The following is a 15,135-nucleotide window of genomic DNA, read 5'->3' as shown; positions in this document are numbered from 1 at the left end:
CACGCCAATGCCCATATCTGGCATTCACCTGACGAGCAGCGACGCCGACGGTCGGGGACTTCTGATACTGGACGGCAGCTGGGACAAATGAGCGTCCAGCAAACAGAGTAATAACTGACGAATTCGCTAATATCATAAGCGTTCGGCCAAAACAGGAACAGCTGGGAAGTTCAATGACCATGGCGGACCATACATACCCGAGATATCGTGATTACAACCAAACCAAGCAATAAAGCGCCGACGCCGGACAGTGTACCTCAGCTTCCCAGCAGAACAAAGGTGTGCACGACAGATGGCAAGAAGATAGCAAAAGTGATAAGCACTGCACCCGGCCGCTCATACTCAGGATTTTCCCTTAATTCAGTATGAGACTCCGCTCGCTTCGCTCGCTCCGTAATAAAATATAAATAGAATATAAAAGACGGTTAACTTCCTCCAAATACCGAGTGTATTCTCCTCTCTCCAACCATCTCCCATTCATCGTTATTTTCCATCCACGTGTCTTTGCGCGAGAGCAAATTATCAGGCATCCGTCAATCACATGAAATACGTTAACAGTGAGGCACCATCGAACACCACCCCTGACCTTCAAGGGTCACTCACTCTGCGGTGCCGAACATCCTCTACTGCACCTCAACACCACCCCCTGACTTCAAAGTCGCTGCGGCCTCGAACGTCACCAATATGCCAAGGAGTCGTCGCATGGCAGTCACCACTGACGATCCAAATCTGAGCTCTGCCTGGCTTCTGTCACCATCGGACATACTCAGGCACCGTTGGATAATTAATTAACCCTGGATCTGCACCGTCTTCCCCATCTGTTCTTCGGCATCTAACCGCACCACTGAGGAATCTGGCACTTCACCACGAGATAATCTTTCAAGCTCCTTCGAAGGCTTCCACAAAACTTCTTGCCGGACAGAAATCCGGTTGTCACATTTACGCCACTCATGCTGAGATGACAGGCACACAGACCGCCATCTCACTGCATAGGGTTCTCCTCCAGTACCTCCACAGGCCCAGTCACCGACACTGCGGACGGCCGAGTGGGCGCCCAGCTGCACTCGTCGCCGCTGCCTAAAACTAGAAGCGTGTCTTCGTCGAGGCTGCCGCCGTTCGCTGCGGGCTCACCCTCGACTCACAGGCTTTGAAGTCATGCTCTTCTCGAAGCCTGAATCCACCGAGGTTCGCATCCTTTCCCATGTCTTTTATTTCCCCTGCAACAATCATCCACTATTCCGTTCGTATCGATCGTGTCGTTATACTCGTCATGGTCATCGTTAGCTTTACGTTACTTTGGAGCCATTTTACCACCCGTATATACAAGGAAAAAGGCCGAAATAGCTTGTAATATAAAATATAAATAGAATATAAAAGACGGTTAACTTCCTCCAAATACCGAGTGTATTCTCCTCTCTCCAACCATCTCCCATTCATCGTTATTTTCCATCCACGTGTCTTTGCGCGAGAGCAAATTATCAGGCATCCGTCAATCACATGAAATACGTTAACAGTGAGGCACCATCGAACACCACCCCTGACCTTCAAGGGTCACTCACTCTGCGGTGCCGAACATCCTCTACTGCACCTCAACAGAAGGTTTGTTGCGCGGGTGTGTAGCCTTGGGTAACAGATAGCGCGATGTTATTTTTGTTTTGAAACGAAAATCAAGGCGAGGGTGCGTCTGGTAATCGTGAGGACTGCGCTTGAATTTGGCTTATTTACTCCGAGGTGTATGGCATGAATAAAACCCTGAAAGTTTAGCGGCATGAGTATAAGAAAGGTCAGGTGTGATGACAAGGGCGATAAGGGCGACGTTTATCTAACGGACGTGAATACCTGGCCAAATCTGAGCGAGTACAGGGAAACATCGAAATGGACCAATTCATGACAATTTGGCTCATACTCCGATCTCTCTCTCTCTCTCTCTCTCTCTCTCTCTCTCTCTCTCTCTCTCTCTCTCTCTCTCTCTCTCTCTCTCTCTCTCTCTCTCTCTCTCTCTCTCTCTCTCTCTCTCTCTCTCTCTCTCTCTCTCTCTCTCTCTCTCTCTCTCTCTCTCTCTCTTTCTATCTCTCTCCCTCTCTCTCGCTCTCTCTCTCTCCCTCTCTCTCTCCCTCTCTCTCCCTCTCTCTCTCTCTCTCTCTCTCTCTCTCTCTCTCTCTCTCTCTCTCTCTCACAAGGTTGTATTCCCTATCTTGCTCCCAATGATTGTACCATTTATCGACGCGATTAGCCTAAACCGTACAACAACACAGTGAGTTAGAGATCTAGCCAGTTCAACTAGCCGGAGAGAGGCTGGTTCGAGCCAGGCCCCTGTGCCTGTTTTGACTCTGCTGACGCCGTCGACCACTGCGAGATGGAAATGAGTATTCCGTGACTCGATGAATTCTACTGCGTATTCCCATGAAGTATAGCAAAGGCACCGAGCGGCTAGCCGTCCGTGTCGACCGGACTTTGAAGGGCTAGGGCTAATATGTAAGAGTGTAGGAGCGATAAACGAGGGGCAAGGTTGCCGAGTTATAGTGTCGCGGAGTGACTCCGCCGAGGTGTTCAGAAGAAACACAGAGTTATGGTTTCGCGGAGTGGCTCCGCCGAGAGTATAAACATTAGGAACTTATCCCTCAACTGAAGCACAAACCGGACCACCCACAACACCGAGTCGACAGACCGGCAGAGGTGCGTACAACCGTTGTTTCCTTTGAGCATGGGCGAAATTGTCCGCACTGTGGCAGTGCGCACGCGAGAGATAGAGGTGGCCGATGGAAGCGTAGAGTTGTTATGCGGAGTGGCTCCGCCGAGAGTATTATCATTTAGGACTTTATCCCTCAACTGAAGCACAACCGGACCACCCACAACACCGAGTCGACAGACCGGCAGAGGTGCGTACAACCGTTGTTTCCTTTGAGCTTGGGCGAAATTATCCGCACTGTGGCAGTGCGCGCGAGCGAGAGAGAGGTAGTCAATGGAAATGTATGCACTGTGGCAGTGCACGCGATTGAAGAGCAGGCAGTGGCCGGGAGCGCATGAGAAACGTAGCTTCAATGGAAGAGAGTAATAACGTAAATGGGGTCAGAAGGACACCCAGTGCCAATTTGCTTAGGATTCAGGGATTTAAAGGGGTTAACACCTCCTTACACGCACATAAGTATCAAACAGGGCATAAACTCACCTCGGGATATAACTATGCCAATTCAGCGCCATTGGAGGGATTAGATGGAAACGGGAGGGTCGGTTTGTCTAGCCGAATGTTCTTCGTAGGTGTATGTATGCATGACCAATCAATGATGCGTGTGCGACCGAAAGGGAGTAATGAATGGCTATATTAAGGACCAGTGGGAGCTAGACACTCACGCTCGAATTGCATAAATTCCTCTGATGGGATAGAGCCCTTGGCATCGAACGGATACGAAATGGGAACATGGGAAGGCCTTGCCCTGGGGTTTAAAGCCAAGCAATTCCATCAGCCGGTGACAAATCCCATCCCTTCCAAATTGAACCCATTCCTCCCCGAGCAGTGAAGACTATATGTTGTAAGGAAATTGCAAGCCTCTCAAATAAATTTGTACTGCACGACGACGGAGCCAGTGCCATGTGGGAATCAGACGGGCGTTGAAGAGGAGACGATACACCTGCCCATCCGGTGTCGTCCTCCGAGGCGGACGATCACACCGCTTACAGCCACACGTCACTCACACGGCACACGTGCACCGCCAAGCCGCCCAGCAGCACCGTTACACTAGCTGCAGTTTAAAACGTTTTCGCTTTATTACAGTGGAATCCGCTTTATAAATCCACCTTGGTGACAAGGGGTTTTGGATTTATTACCCCGGCACCGCCTGGGCTATTTCCGTACCTACCCACGACAGCCTGGGGGGGGGGGGGGGGGTGGGGTCGGATCCGACCCCCCCCCCTGTTATATCGAGAACCAATGGTCGTACCGAGCCCCGCGAGGCGGCGTTCGAAAGGTCTCTACGAGACCTTCCCAAAGCACTCTTAAGATTTTTAGATTGAGGTCAACTTTCGGGTCAATGTCAGGTCAAAGGTCAAATTCTGGGGTTTTGCATGATTAGGCTTACGGACAGCGGAATCGATAGCTGCTGCTTGAAACTCACCAAAAATGACCTCAAAGGCCTAGTGAAGGTACCATGTGCGTATAGGGGTCATACCAAGTACGGGTCAAGGTCAGGTCAGGTCACGAAAGGTCACGCTTTTCACTTTCTTCTACATGGGCGTGCGACACATGTTTTATGGCTTATTTTTCACGCCGAATCCGATGGTAATGGTTATGTGTGACCCCAAGTCACTGTGCTGGTGATAAGTGTGCATTGAAAGCATAAAAAATCGTTTATACCATACATAACTAAACGAGGGCTATGAAAATAGGTCAATTTTTCAACTTTTTATTTTTGACATAAAAAAGCACTTTTCTAGACGAGCTTTGTCCCAGGAATCTAGTGGTGCCATTTGTTTTCACATACGAGGTTCAGAAGTGCCTCTAATTCACGAAAATGCTTATGACGTCACCATGCCCTATGCATGTTTGAGCTATTTTTTACAGTTTGGGGGTCAAAAATCAAGATAGAAAGTTGAAATTTTGGACATCTTATCTTCTAATAGAGCTCTATAACATATATTCCGTTTTTTGGAATTTCTCATAATTTTGGATTCTATTAGCCGTTTTCCAAAAAATATAGTTTTTTGAATTTTTAGGGGTGAAAAACGCATTTTATGGAAAATCCGAGATAGCCACTTTAACCCGCGCCGTGCTGGGGGGGCGTTTTTACGCCCCCCCCCTCAGGTTTTTCGCGAATATCTCAAAAACGGCGGCGCGCAGCGCCGCCGTTTTTGGTACACGTGTTCCTACATCATTTCCGCACATGTTGTGAAAATTTCAGACCTAGGCCGTTCAAGGTCAGGTCACCAGGTCACGTCAAGTTACCTTACCTCAGAAAAAGTTCAAAGGCTTGCTATAGCTACACCGACTGAACGATCACTTTGAAACTTTCAGCGATTGATATGAGTAACAGTATGTATAAAATGTGCGACCTCTCCATTATAAGTAAATTATAATTCATAATATAGATGGGAGAAAATTGAAATGCGCCTCTTTTGGACGAATGTCGTTCAAAACGCTCTCAAACATCGGTTCATAGGTAAACATGACACACTGAATCGGAAAAATGCACCTGTGACCCGTCTGTATGCCCCTGAGGTCATCTCAGGTCATGAACGGTCGCCAGCAGTTTTTTGGCTACAACTTTTGATAGAGACGTGCTAGAGCGGTGAAAACACGTCATATGTGTTCAGCTCGACGATACGGATCGACTGATATGCAACATGACCCTTCTCGGTCAGGTCATGACCTTGACCTTAGGTCAAATTTTCAAAATGGCCTTTTAAGGTCAATAAATAGTTCATTCGACGCGTCTCGACGAGAGGAACATGATGCTGGCAAAAGTAATGTCGTGGCTCTCTTGAGTCAAAAGTTATTGCCGAAAAACAGTTTTCGTGGAAAACGGCTATTTTTACAGTTTTTGCCCTCTGGAGGCTAAACCGTTGACCTGAGGTCAAATCTGAGAACACTCTACATAAATGGCGGTAAAAGGGCTATCGAATGCGCTTTTCCGCGGCGCTGTAGCTCTATTGGTTCCCGCCCAGCCAGCCTTCCCAAATGGGGCCCATATGGGCCCCAAGTGGGCAGCAAACTGGGGCCCATCTGGGCTGCCCACTTGGGGCCCAGATGTGTTTGTCATGGGCGTCCAACTGGGTCCCATATGGGCAGCCCAGATGGGCCCGATATGGGGCCCAGCCGGGGCACATATGGGTCCCACATGGGCTTTCCCAGCCGGGACCCACATGGGTATAATTGAAAAATCCCACATGGGGCCCATGTGGGTTCGAAATGGGACCCATATGGGGCCCAGCCGGGGCACATATGGGTCCCACATGGGCTTTCCCAGCCGGGACCCACATGGGTATAATTGCAAAATCCCACATGGGGCCCATGTGGGTTCGAAATGGGACCCATATGGGGCCCAGCCGGGGCACATATGGGTCCCACATGGGCTTTCCCAGCCGGGACCCACATGGGTATAAGCGAAAAATCCCACATGGGGCTCATGTGGGTTCGAAATGGGACCCATATGGGGCCCAGCCGGGACACATATGGGTCCCACATGGGCTTTCCCAGCCGGGACCCACATGGATATAAGCGAAAAATCCCACATGGGGCCCATGTGGGTTCGAAATGGGACCCAAATGGCGCCCAGCCGGGGCACATATGGGTCCCACATGGGCTTTCCCAGCCGGGACCCACATGGGTATAAGCGAAAAATCCCACATGGGGCCCATATGGGATCGACATGGGACCCATATGGGGCCCAGCCGGGTCCCATATGGGCTTTCCCAGCCGGGACCCAAATGGGTATAAGCGAAAAATCCCACCTGGAGCCCATGTGGGTTCGGAATGGGACCCAGCTGGGACCCATACCCAGCCAACATTATTACCTTGGCCCCACATGGGGCCCAGGTGGGCCACTTGGTGGGACCCATGTGGGCAGTCCATGTGGGGCCCACATAAATTTGTCCCTGGGTAAATGGTGGGGCCCACCTGGGCTGGCCCACGTGGGCTCAAGGTGGGTACCATATGGGGCCCACCTGGGCTGGCCCACATGGGCTCAAGATGGGTACCATATGTGGCCCACCTGGGCTGGCCCACATGGGCTCAAGGTGGGTACCATATGGGGTCCACGTGGGCCAGCAGATGTGGGCCCTAGGTGGGCCCCATGCTGGCTCACACCTCCCTAGCATCGTTTGTATTAATCAATAAATATTCACCAAAGCCCATCTTAGTTCCCACCAGAACCTACAATTAATTTCAATATGATTATAATATAATCGATGTCTGCTATTTCAATCACTCCCCCTGATCATTGCTGAACGTTCGCCACCGCAACAAAACAAACTGTCAGTGATCAATATTTATATTATCGATAAACACAAAAATGCTGTTTAAACTCTCTGCTCTCTTCTGCTCATCTCTAGACTTCTTCTCTCATCTGCTCCTCCGCTTAAACTCCAGCTGGTCTCCTCTCCTGGCGGCCTCCGTCGCGGTTCCTGGCACCCGTAAACCACTTTCGTGGCGCCACCTCCAGCTGGCCGTTGTTGGTGTCCTGGGTAAGCCCGTTCCGCCGCACGGCTCCTGTAAAATAAGCACCAGCAATGTAAAATGTGCAGACACATAAGCGAATTGTGTATTGCCCGTGCTGTGATCTACCATGATTCTGTATTACCTGCATTAAAAGTAACATCATCTGATTTGACTTGAATAATTGAGAAATGAACTTTAATTTTTTTGCAGGAAATAATATGATGCAGAATAAACATACAAGGTCCGATTATGATGTACACAAAGGACATTAGTGCTTTATAAGTCGGCTGCTTGGAATTCGCTAATCGGACAGTAATTGACGACACCTGAAATAACATATGAATGGGAGTGCTGCTGTTATTCTGACATCCGCTATCAGTTGTCTAAGGGACTTGGGCAATTAAATAAAGAGATATAAAACCATTACTTACTGAACACGACATCAAAAAGCCGGGTACCGCCGAAAGCCCTTTTCCCGTGCCGTCCATTTACGCTTAGTCGCGTAGCGAGTGCGCTCGTCATGACGCCTGCTATCGTCCTTCGGACCGGTGTAAGCGGGGGCGCTTACACCGAGGTCGGCGACAAACAGCCACCCGGAGTATCTGTCCACTGCCACGAGGTTGAGGTACTTCCTGCCGGCTCGATCGGCAAAGTCGATGTGTAGTTCGAACGGCCTTTCCGCTGGCGGTCTCCTCATCATGGTTTCTTGCTGCTGATCGGGTAGATCTCTCTGGCAGCTGGTACAGCAGCGGGTGACATTTTCCACATCCCGGTAGATCCCGGGCCAGTAGACGATCTGTCTTGCGCGGGCCTTCGTCTTCTCCTTCCCCAGGTGGCTAGAGTGGAGGGCTTCTAGAACAGTCCTTCGTAATCGCTGTGGTATGACGAGCCTGCAGCCGACCCGGCCTGACCGACTGGACATCTCCACCGACCGCAGTGACGCCTTCTACCTCTGGAAGGAGAGATGGGACGACTACGTCCTGATGTCACAGCTGCGACTCGACCAACTCAGTTGGTGACATACCAGGGAAATAAGCTAAAATTAGAGCGCTCTATTTATTGCTCCTGCCCCATGTTGAAGAGATACCCCTAAAAGCGTGATCTTTTATCGGCCCTTACGCAGCAAGGCAGTACTTCTCAGACCGGTGGATGGTATCAATAGAAAGAGAATGCGTCAAAGATTAACATGAATTAATTAAAATAACATTAAAATGTTAATTAAGCGTGGAAATAAGTCCCAAACATAAGCTAATTATTGCTCCTACCTCGGCGACGGCGCTCCCCGCAGTCGGCGGAGAAGCTAAAATAAAAGCCACTATCCTCCTCCGTAAGTCAATTTTAGAGCGGCCGAGTGGACCGATGCGGGGCCACCAAACTGAGATAAGACGTGGCTAGCAATTGCAAACCGCCATAGAAATCAATATCTTAAGACGTACAATATGGGATATTTACTCTGAAGCTGGAGTGAAAGCATGAGTAGATTGCAAGAAACGAAATGCATAGATTGGTTGAATTATGCTCAATAGATGAAGCCATTTCTATGATGTTGACATTTGACATAACCCTTCCTCTCCTCACCTATGACCTAAGCGCATTGGCAGTTGCCGGCATAGTTTTTGAGCACGAGTGTAATTCGCCATCGGACCGCAATGCATGTTGCTAGGCTGCTGCAATTACAACGAACATACGAATACTGCCTTCTTTTGTAGACGCTCGTTTTTTAGGCGGTCTTTGACGTACAAGGGGGCATACCTGTCGACAACTTGAGTTTCTCCGAATTTCAAAAACTCCCAGAATTTCAATTCCTAATGCACTGTTGTAGGTTCAGCTATGTTCACAAGTTTTCGTTTCCTCCTGTTCTAAAAAGGATGATATTTGTCGATTTCGTGCGTCGCTGATAGGAGGGTGCGTTTAATAATTAGGCCCAACGCTTTCTGCCTCCGCGAGTATCTTCAAAAGGGAACAACAGTTTCCATTTATTACATTATGGGACATGTGACAAAATGACCACTGGAACACGCATGAAACGGAGCTCATATTTCTAAAAATGTCTACAATCACTTCTTTTCTGACACTATTAGCAAATACCATCTCAAGTTAGGTGGTTGACAGACAGTCAATGGAGATCTGGGGAGACTGAGTGATGCCAATTCACCACTTAACTGATGAGGGCCGAGGGGAGAGAAACATGCAACATGCACAACTGACAACTTGACAAGTGACAAAACACTACCACTATTGCGCAGTGCACAACAAATTACAGCAGCCAGCCCAAAAATGCTTTTGGTGGCTAATTGCAAAACAAGTCACTAATAAATGTCTTAGTTACAGCTGAACACTGCACAATGATCACACTGTTCACGCATTGAGTGAGATGCCACAGGTGGTTTGAATCACACTTTGGTACAACTGCAAATCTCAAGTGTTGTCATGAGGCTCATGCCTCCATGATCACAGCACTTTGGTTGTGGTTGGCAATTGGCATAACACTTGTAGTCTGCAGAGTTCCACATGAACTGCAGACACCTCATCTGGTGGTCTTCATGTTGCTCAACTTCTTCAGGAGGCAAATGTCGACCACCCAGCGGAAGCATGGTCCTGCAGAAAAGAAAGGTATGTAATGCATAAGGTACAAACATTATCTGCTGAAACAGCCCCTTCTGTTGGCTGTTATTAAACTTTTAACATAACATAACAACATGTATTCCATGTATATTACATTTGTTGAAGTAAAATACTGCCGGCTATTTCAAAACCAGAAAATGAAATTATATTGTGGCATAATTCACATGCTCAGCTATCAGTATCAAATAATAACTTAATTTAAAATTTAGCATATTCTATAAAACACATTCATAGAATATTCTACTTCACGTCACAAGGACTCACAATCTTTCTGTTGGGTATTTGATTGACGCATTAACTAAGTTTGCCTTAGGTTTTATTGTTGCAAAAAATTCATATTGCATTATTGTATCAAAATACTGCCAGCAATAACAAAACAAGAACATGAAATGTCAAGGAGCAAGCCGCCTTTCCTAAAAATGGGTTACTTTGAAAAGAATTTTAGTTTCTTTTAAGGAAAAGAAGAAATGATTATCAGGTAATTATCAGAAAACCACTCAACCAGCAAGTGGCTGGGTGGTTTCACAGCAAACATCAAGCCAAAACATATATTTACATTTATTTAACAATTGAGCCATTTGACTACTACAAGGATATGTGAGCAAAATAAGCATCTAATTATCCAATGTTGACTTCCTTGCAAAGTTTATGCCTTATTTTATGAAAATGTGTCACTAGAATATGATACTTATCATCGAATATTATTTAATCTACGATTTATTTCGATCGAAACGCATATGGAGTCCCGCGCCATTTTCGTCGACGATGAATATGATCGTGTTTCATGAAGAGATAAGGGGTTTCAATGGTCTTTCAAAGCAATAATTTGATGCAAAATTTGATAGGAAATAATATAAAGCTGGTTCAAATGGCCATCGACCATTCAAAACACCGAAAATACTCACAACTCCGCCCCAACGACCACGCAGCACCGCGCACGCCACACAACTGGCACAATTGCCAAAACTGCTGTCACAGCAGAAATGTTTTTTTTTTCTCGATTGCAATTGTGGAATTATTTATTAAACAGAAGATGATCTTTCCGAAAAAGCGACTGATTTTATACACAGATGCATGGAAAATTAAAAAATCCCGGTAAGTTTATTTGTATTGTTTTGTCGATTTTGACATGCTCCTAGTTTGCGGCCATATTTCGATAAGTTCTACAGGGAGTTCAGAATTATTTCAGGACCAATCTTTTCCTCGTTCATTTTCCCGTCGATCATGAAATTTGTAGAGCGGAACAATTAGTTTCCAGGCGGTCCGAGCGGTTTTCGTGAGAAGGGTGCAAAAATCGGCGTCATTTTTAGAGCCTCGACAGCAGCTCAACACAGGACCCTATGGGAGACGGTGAAGTAGCGGAAGCAATAAATAGAGCGCTCTAATTTTAGCTTATTTCCCTGGTGTGTCACCGACTGAACTAGCGATACAGCTGGCGTCGCTGCGGGCGCGCCTCTCCGAAGAGACTCGAACGCGGTCGTGGTTGCGGCGCGGCCGCCACGGCTACGCATTCCTGCTTCCTTTCACTTTCGTTCATCGCACTTTGTACTCACTATGGGCGGGTTCGAGCTAATACCGACCGCGCCATGTGTCGGTTCCGCCCGAATTAAGGCTTTATTGGACACGCACACCACTCAGAGTCTCAACGCCAACTGGCCCGCCCAGACGCCGCAGCCCCGCCAGCCGGTCGGCCGGTCACCGCCCCGGGCGGTGCAGAGGCGGCCCCAGGCCCCGTCCGGTGGGCCGAGCTCCGCCGGCGGATCGCCCGCGCAGGGGCGGGCTCAGGCGACACAATCATACGACACAATCACAACATTGACTGTCCAATATCAGCCGTAGCTGGTCTCACAAACATCAACTATGCGACTTCCTCACGACGTCGAAGTGTATTTTGGAGGCATGAGACTAAACAGCGAGTTCTTTTTTCTTGTAATATCATACACATTGGACAGTGAAAAAATAAATAATGGGCTGCCCACATCCAGCCCACCTACACCCCACAACATGGGCTGCCCACGCAGTGCCCATGTTAAGCCCACCATACAGGAACACCGCGTGAATGCCTGTGTTCACCAAAATTCCTGGATATGCCCTCGTACATGTGCAAGCAATTTCATTATCAAGCATTATGCCTGCCAAAAAATATGTGGGCAGCCCATGTGGGGCCCACATGCAGCCCACATATTTGCCCATCTCTAGCCCATGGCCCACCTAGCCCACCATGCCCATCAACTGCCCATGTGGGGCCCACATGGGCATGCTGGCTGGGGTTTGCCCATTTGGGCCCCACGTGGGCCCCGGATGGGTGTGCCCAGTTTGTTGGTGCCCAGTCTGCCCACATGCTGCCCGCATCCAGCCCAGATAGGTGTCGGGTCAGTTAACAAAGTTTTGTAGTAAGGTTTGCCCATTTGGGCCCCATGTGGGCCCCGGATGGGTGTGCCCAGCTTGTTGGTGCCCAGTCTGCACACATGCTGCCCGCATCCAGCCCAGATAGGTGTCGGGTCAGTTAACAAAGTGTAGTAAAGTTTGCCCATTTGGGCCCCATGTGGGCCCCGGATGGGTGTGCCCAGCTTGTTGGTGCCCAGTTTGCCCACATGCTGCCTGCATCCAGCCCAGATAGGTGCCGGGTCAGTTAACAAAATTTTGTAATAAAGGAAATGTTCATATCCCAGCTAGCATGCCCACATGGTTCCCATATGGGGCCCACATGCCCCCCACCTCTTCCATATGGGCCCACATGGGAATGGCAGTGGGTGCCACGTGGGACCCATATGGGCCAGCCCACGTAGGCCCATATGGGACCCACGCGGCGCCCACATGGGACCCATATGGGCCAGCCTACATTGACCCCATATGGCAACATGCATGAATTTGATATACTTGGAGTCCAAAATACACATGAACAACAGCCACCTTTTTTGCTATTATGCACTTGGAGTAACTTAAATGGGATGGGGCCCACATGGGTGATCCATATGGGACCCACACGGGATGCCCATCTCCAGCCCACATGCGCTTGGCCCACCTGGCCCATTTTTATCCCATATGGGGCCCATATGGGTAGCCCATCTGTAGCCCATGTCCCACGTGGGCCCATCTGGCCCATGTTCACCCCATATGGGACCCATGTGGGCATGTTTGCTGGGCAGATAGGTGTAAGTGTCGGGTCAGTTAACAATTAGTTTTGTAGTAACTTTTGCCCATGTGGGCCCCGGATGGGTGTGCCCAGCTTGTTGGTGCCCAGTCTGCCCACATGCTGCCCGCATCCAGCCCAGATAGGTGTCGGGTCAGTTAACAAAGTTTTGTAGTAAATTTTGCCCATGTGGGCGGCTGGGCCCCATGTGGGCCCCGGCTGGGTGTGCCCAGCGTGTTGGTGTCCAGTTTGCCCACATGCTGCCCGCATCCAGCCCAGATACCTAGGTGTCGGGTCAGTTAACAAAGTTTTGTAGTAAATTTTGTCCATGTGGGCGGCCGGGCCCCATGTGGGCCCCGGCTGGGTGTGCCCAGCTTGTTGATGTCCAGTTTGCCCACATGCTGCCCGCATCCAGCCCAGATAGGTGTCGGGTCAGATACCAACATTTTGTAGTAAAGGAAATGTTCATGTCCCAGCAAACATGCCCACATGGTTCCGATATGGGGCCCACATGGCCCCCCACCTCTTCCATATGGGCCCCACATGGGAATGGCAGTGGGTGACACATGGGACCCATATGGGCAAACCCACGTAGGCCCCATATGAGACCCACGCGGCCCCCACATGGGACCCATATGGGCCAGCCTACATTGACCCCATATGGCATCATGTATGAACTTGATGTACTTGGAGTCCAAAATTCACATGAACAACAGTCACCTTTTTTGCTTTTATGCTCTTGGAGTAACTTAAATGGGGCCTACATGGGTGATCCATATGGGACCCACATGGGATGCCCATCTCCAGCCCACATGCGTTTGGCCCACCTGGCCCATTTTTTCCATATGGGGCCCATATGGGTAGCCCAACTGTAGCCCATGTCCCACGTGGGCCCATCTGGCCCATGTTCACCCCATATGGGACCCACATGGGATGCCCATCTCCAGCCCACATGCGTTTGGCCCACCTGGCCCATTTTTATCCCATATGGGGCCCATATGGGTAGCCCATCTGTAGCCCATGTCCCACGTGAGCCCATCTGGCCCATGTTTACCCCATATGGGACCCACATGGGATATCCATCTCCAGCCCACATGCGACTGGCCCACCTGGCCCATTTTTATCCCATATGGGGCCCATATGGGTAGCCCATCTGTAGCCCATGTCCCACTGGGCCCATCTGGCCCATGTTTACCCCATATGGGACCCACATGGGATGCCCCTCTCCAGCCCACATGCGTTTGGCCCACCTGGCCCATTTTTATCCCATATGGGGCCCATATGGGTAGCCCATCTGTAGCCCATGTCCCACGTGAGCCCATCTGGCCCATGTTCACCCCATATGGGACCCACATGGTATGCCCATCTCCAGCCCACATGCGTTTGGCCCACCTGGCCCAGTTTTATCCCATATGGGGCCATATGGGTAGCCCATCTGTAGGTCCCACGTGGGCCCATCTGGCCCATGTTCACCCCATATGGGACCCACATGGGATGCCCATCTCCAGCCCACATGCGTTTGGCCCACCTGGCTCATTTTTATCCCTTATGGGGCCCATATGGGTAGCCCATCTGTAGCCCATGTCCCACGTGGGCCCATTTGGGACCCACATGGGATGCCCATCTCCAGCCCACATGCGTTTGGCCCACTTGGCCCATTTTTATCCCATATGGGGCACATATGTAGCCCATGTCCCACTGGGCCCATCTTGCCCATGTTTTCCCCATATGGGACCCACATGGATGCCAATCTCCAGACCCACATGCGTGGCCCACCTGGCCCATTTTTATCCCTATGGGGCCCATATGGGTAGCCCATCTGTAGCCCATGTCCCACGTGAGCCCATCTGGCCATGTTACCCCATCTGGGCCACATGGGATGCCCATCTCCGCCCACATGCGTTGGCCCACCTGGCCCAATTTTATCCCATATGGGGACCATATGGGTAGCCCATCTGTAGCCCATGTCCCACGGGGCCCATCTGGCCCATGTTCACGCTTGGGACCCACATGGGACGACATCCCGCCCACATGCGTTTGGCCAACTGGCTCATTTATCCTATGGGGCCCATATGGGTAGCCCATCGTAGTCATGTCCCACGTGGGCCCATCTGGGACCCACATGGGATGCCCATCTCCAGCCCACATGCGTTTGGCCCAACCTGGCCCATTTTATCCCACATGGGACCATATGGGTAGCCCATCTGTAGCCCTGTCCCACTGGGCC

General features: G+C 50.0%; 1 long non-coding RNA gene across 1 annotated transcript; it reads right to left on the bottom strand.

Annotated features, from left to right (window-relative positions):
• Nucleotides 1–6,967: 6,967 nt before the first annotated feature.
• LOC122390812 lies at nt 6,968–8,153 on the bottom strand. The gene is made up of 2 exons (XR_006258224.1): nt 7,582–8,153; nt 6,968–7,201 (listed from the first exon to the last, which is right to left on the bottom strand). It is a non-coding gene; the product is annotated as an uncharacterized LOC122390812 (long non-coding RNA).
• Nucleotides 8,154–15,135: the final 6,982 nt, after the last annotated feature.

Source organism: Amphibalanus amphitrite, unplaced genomic scaffold (genome assembly GCF_019059575.1).
Source record: "Amphibalanus amphitrite isolate SeventyFive unplaced genomic scaffold, NRLGWU_Aamphi_draft 000410F_arrow, whole genome shotgun sequence".
Classification (NCBI taxonomy): domain Eukaryota; kingdom Metazoa; phylum Arthropoda; class Thecostraca; order Balanomorpha; family Balanidae; genus Amphibalanus; species Amphibalanus amphitrite.
This window is presented reverse-complemented; position numbering and strand designations above follow the sequence as displayed.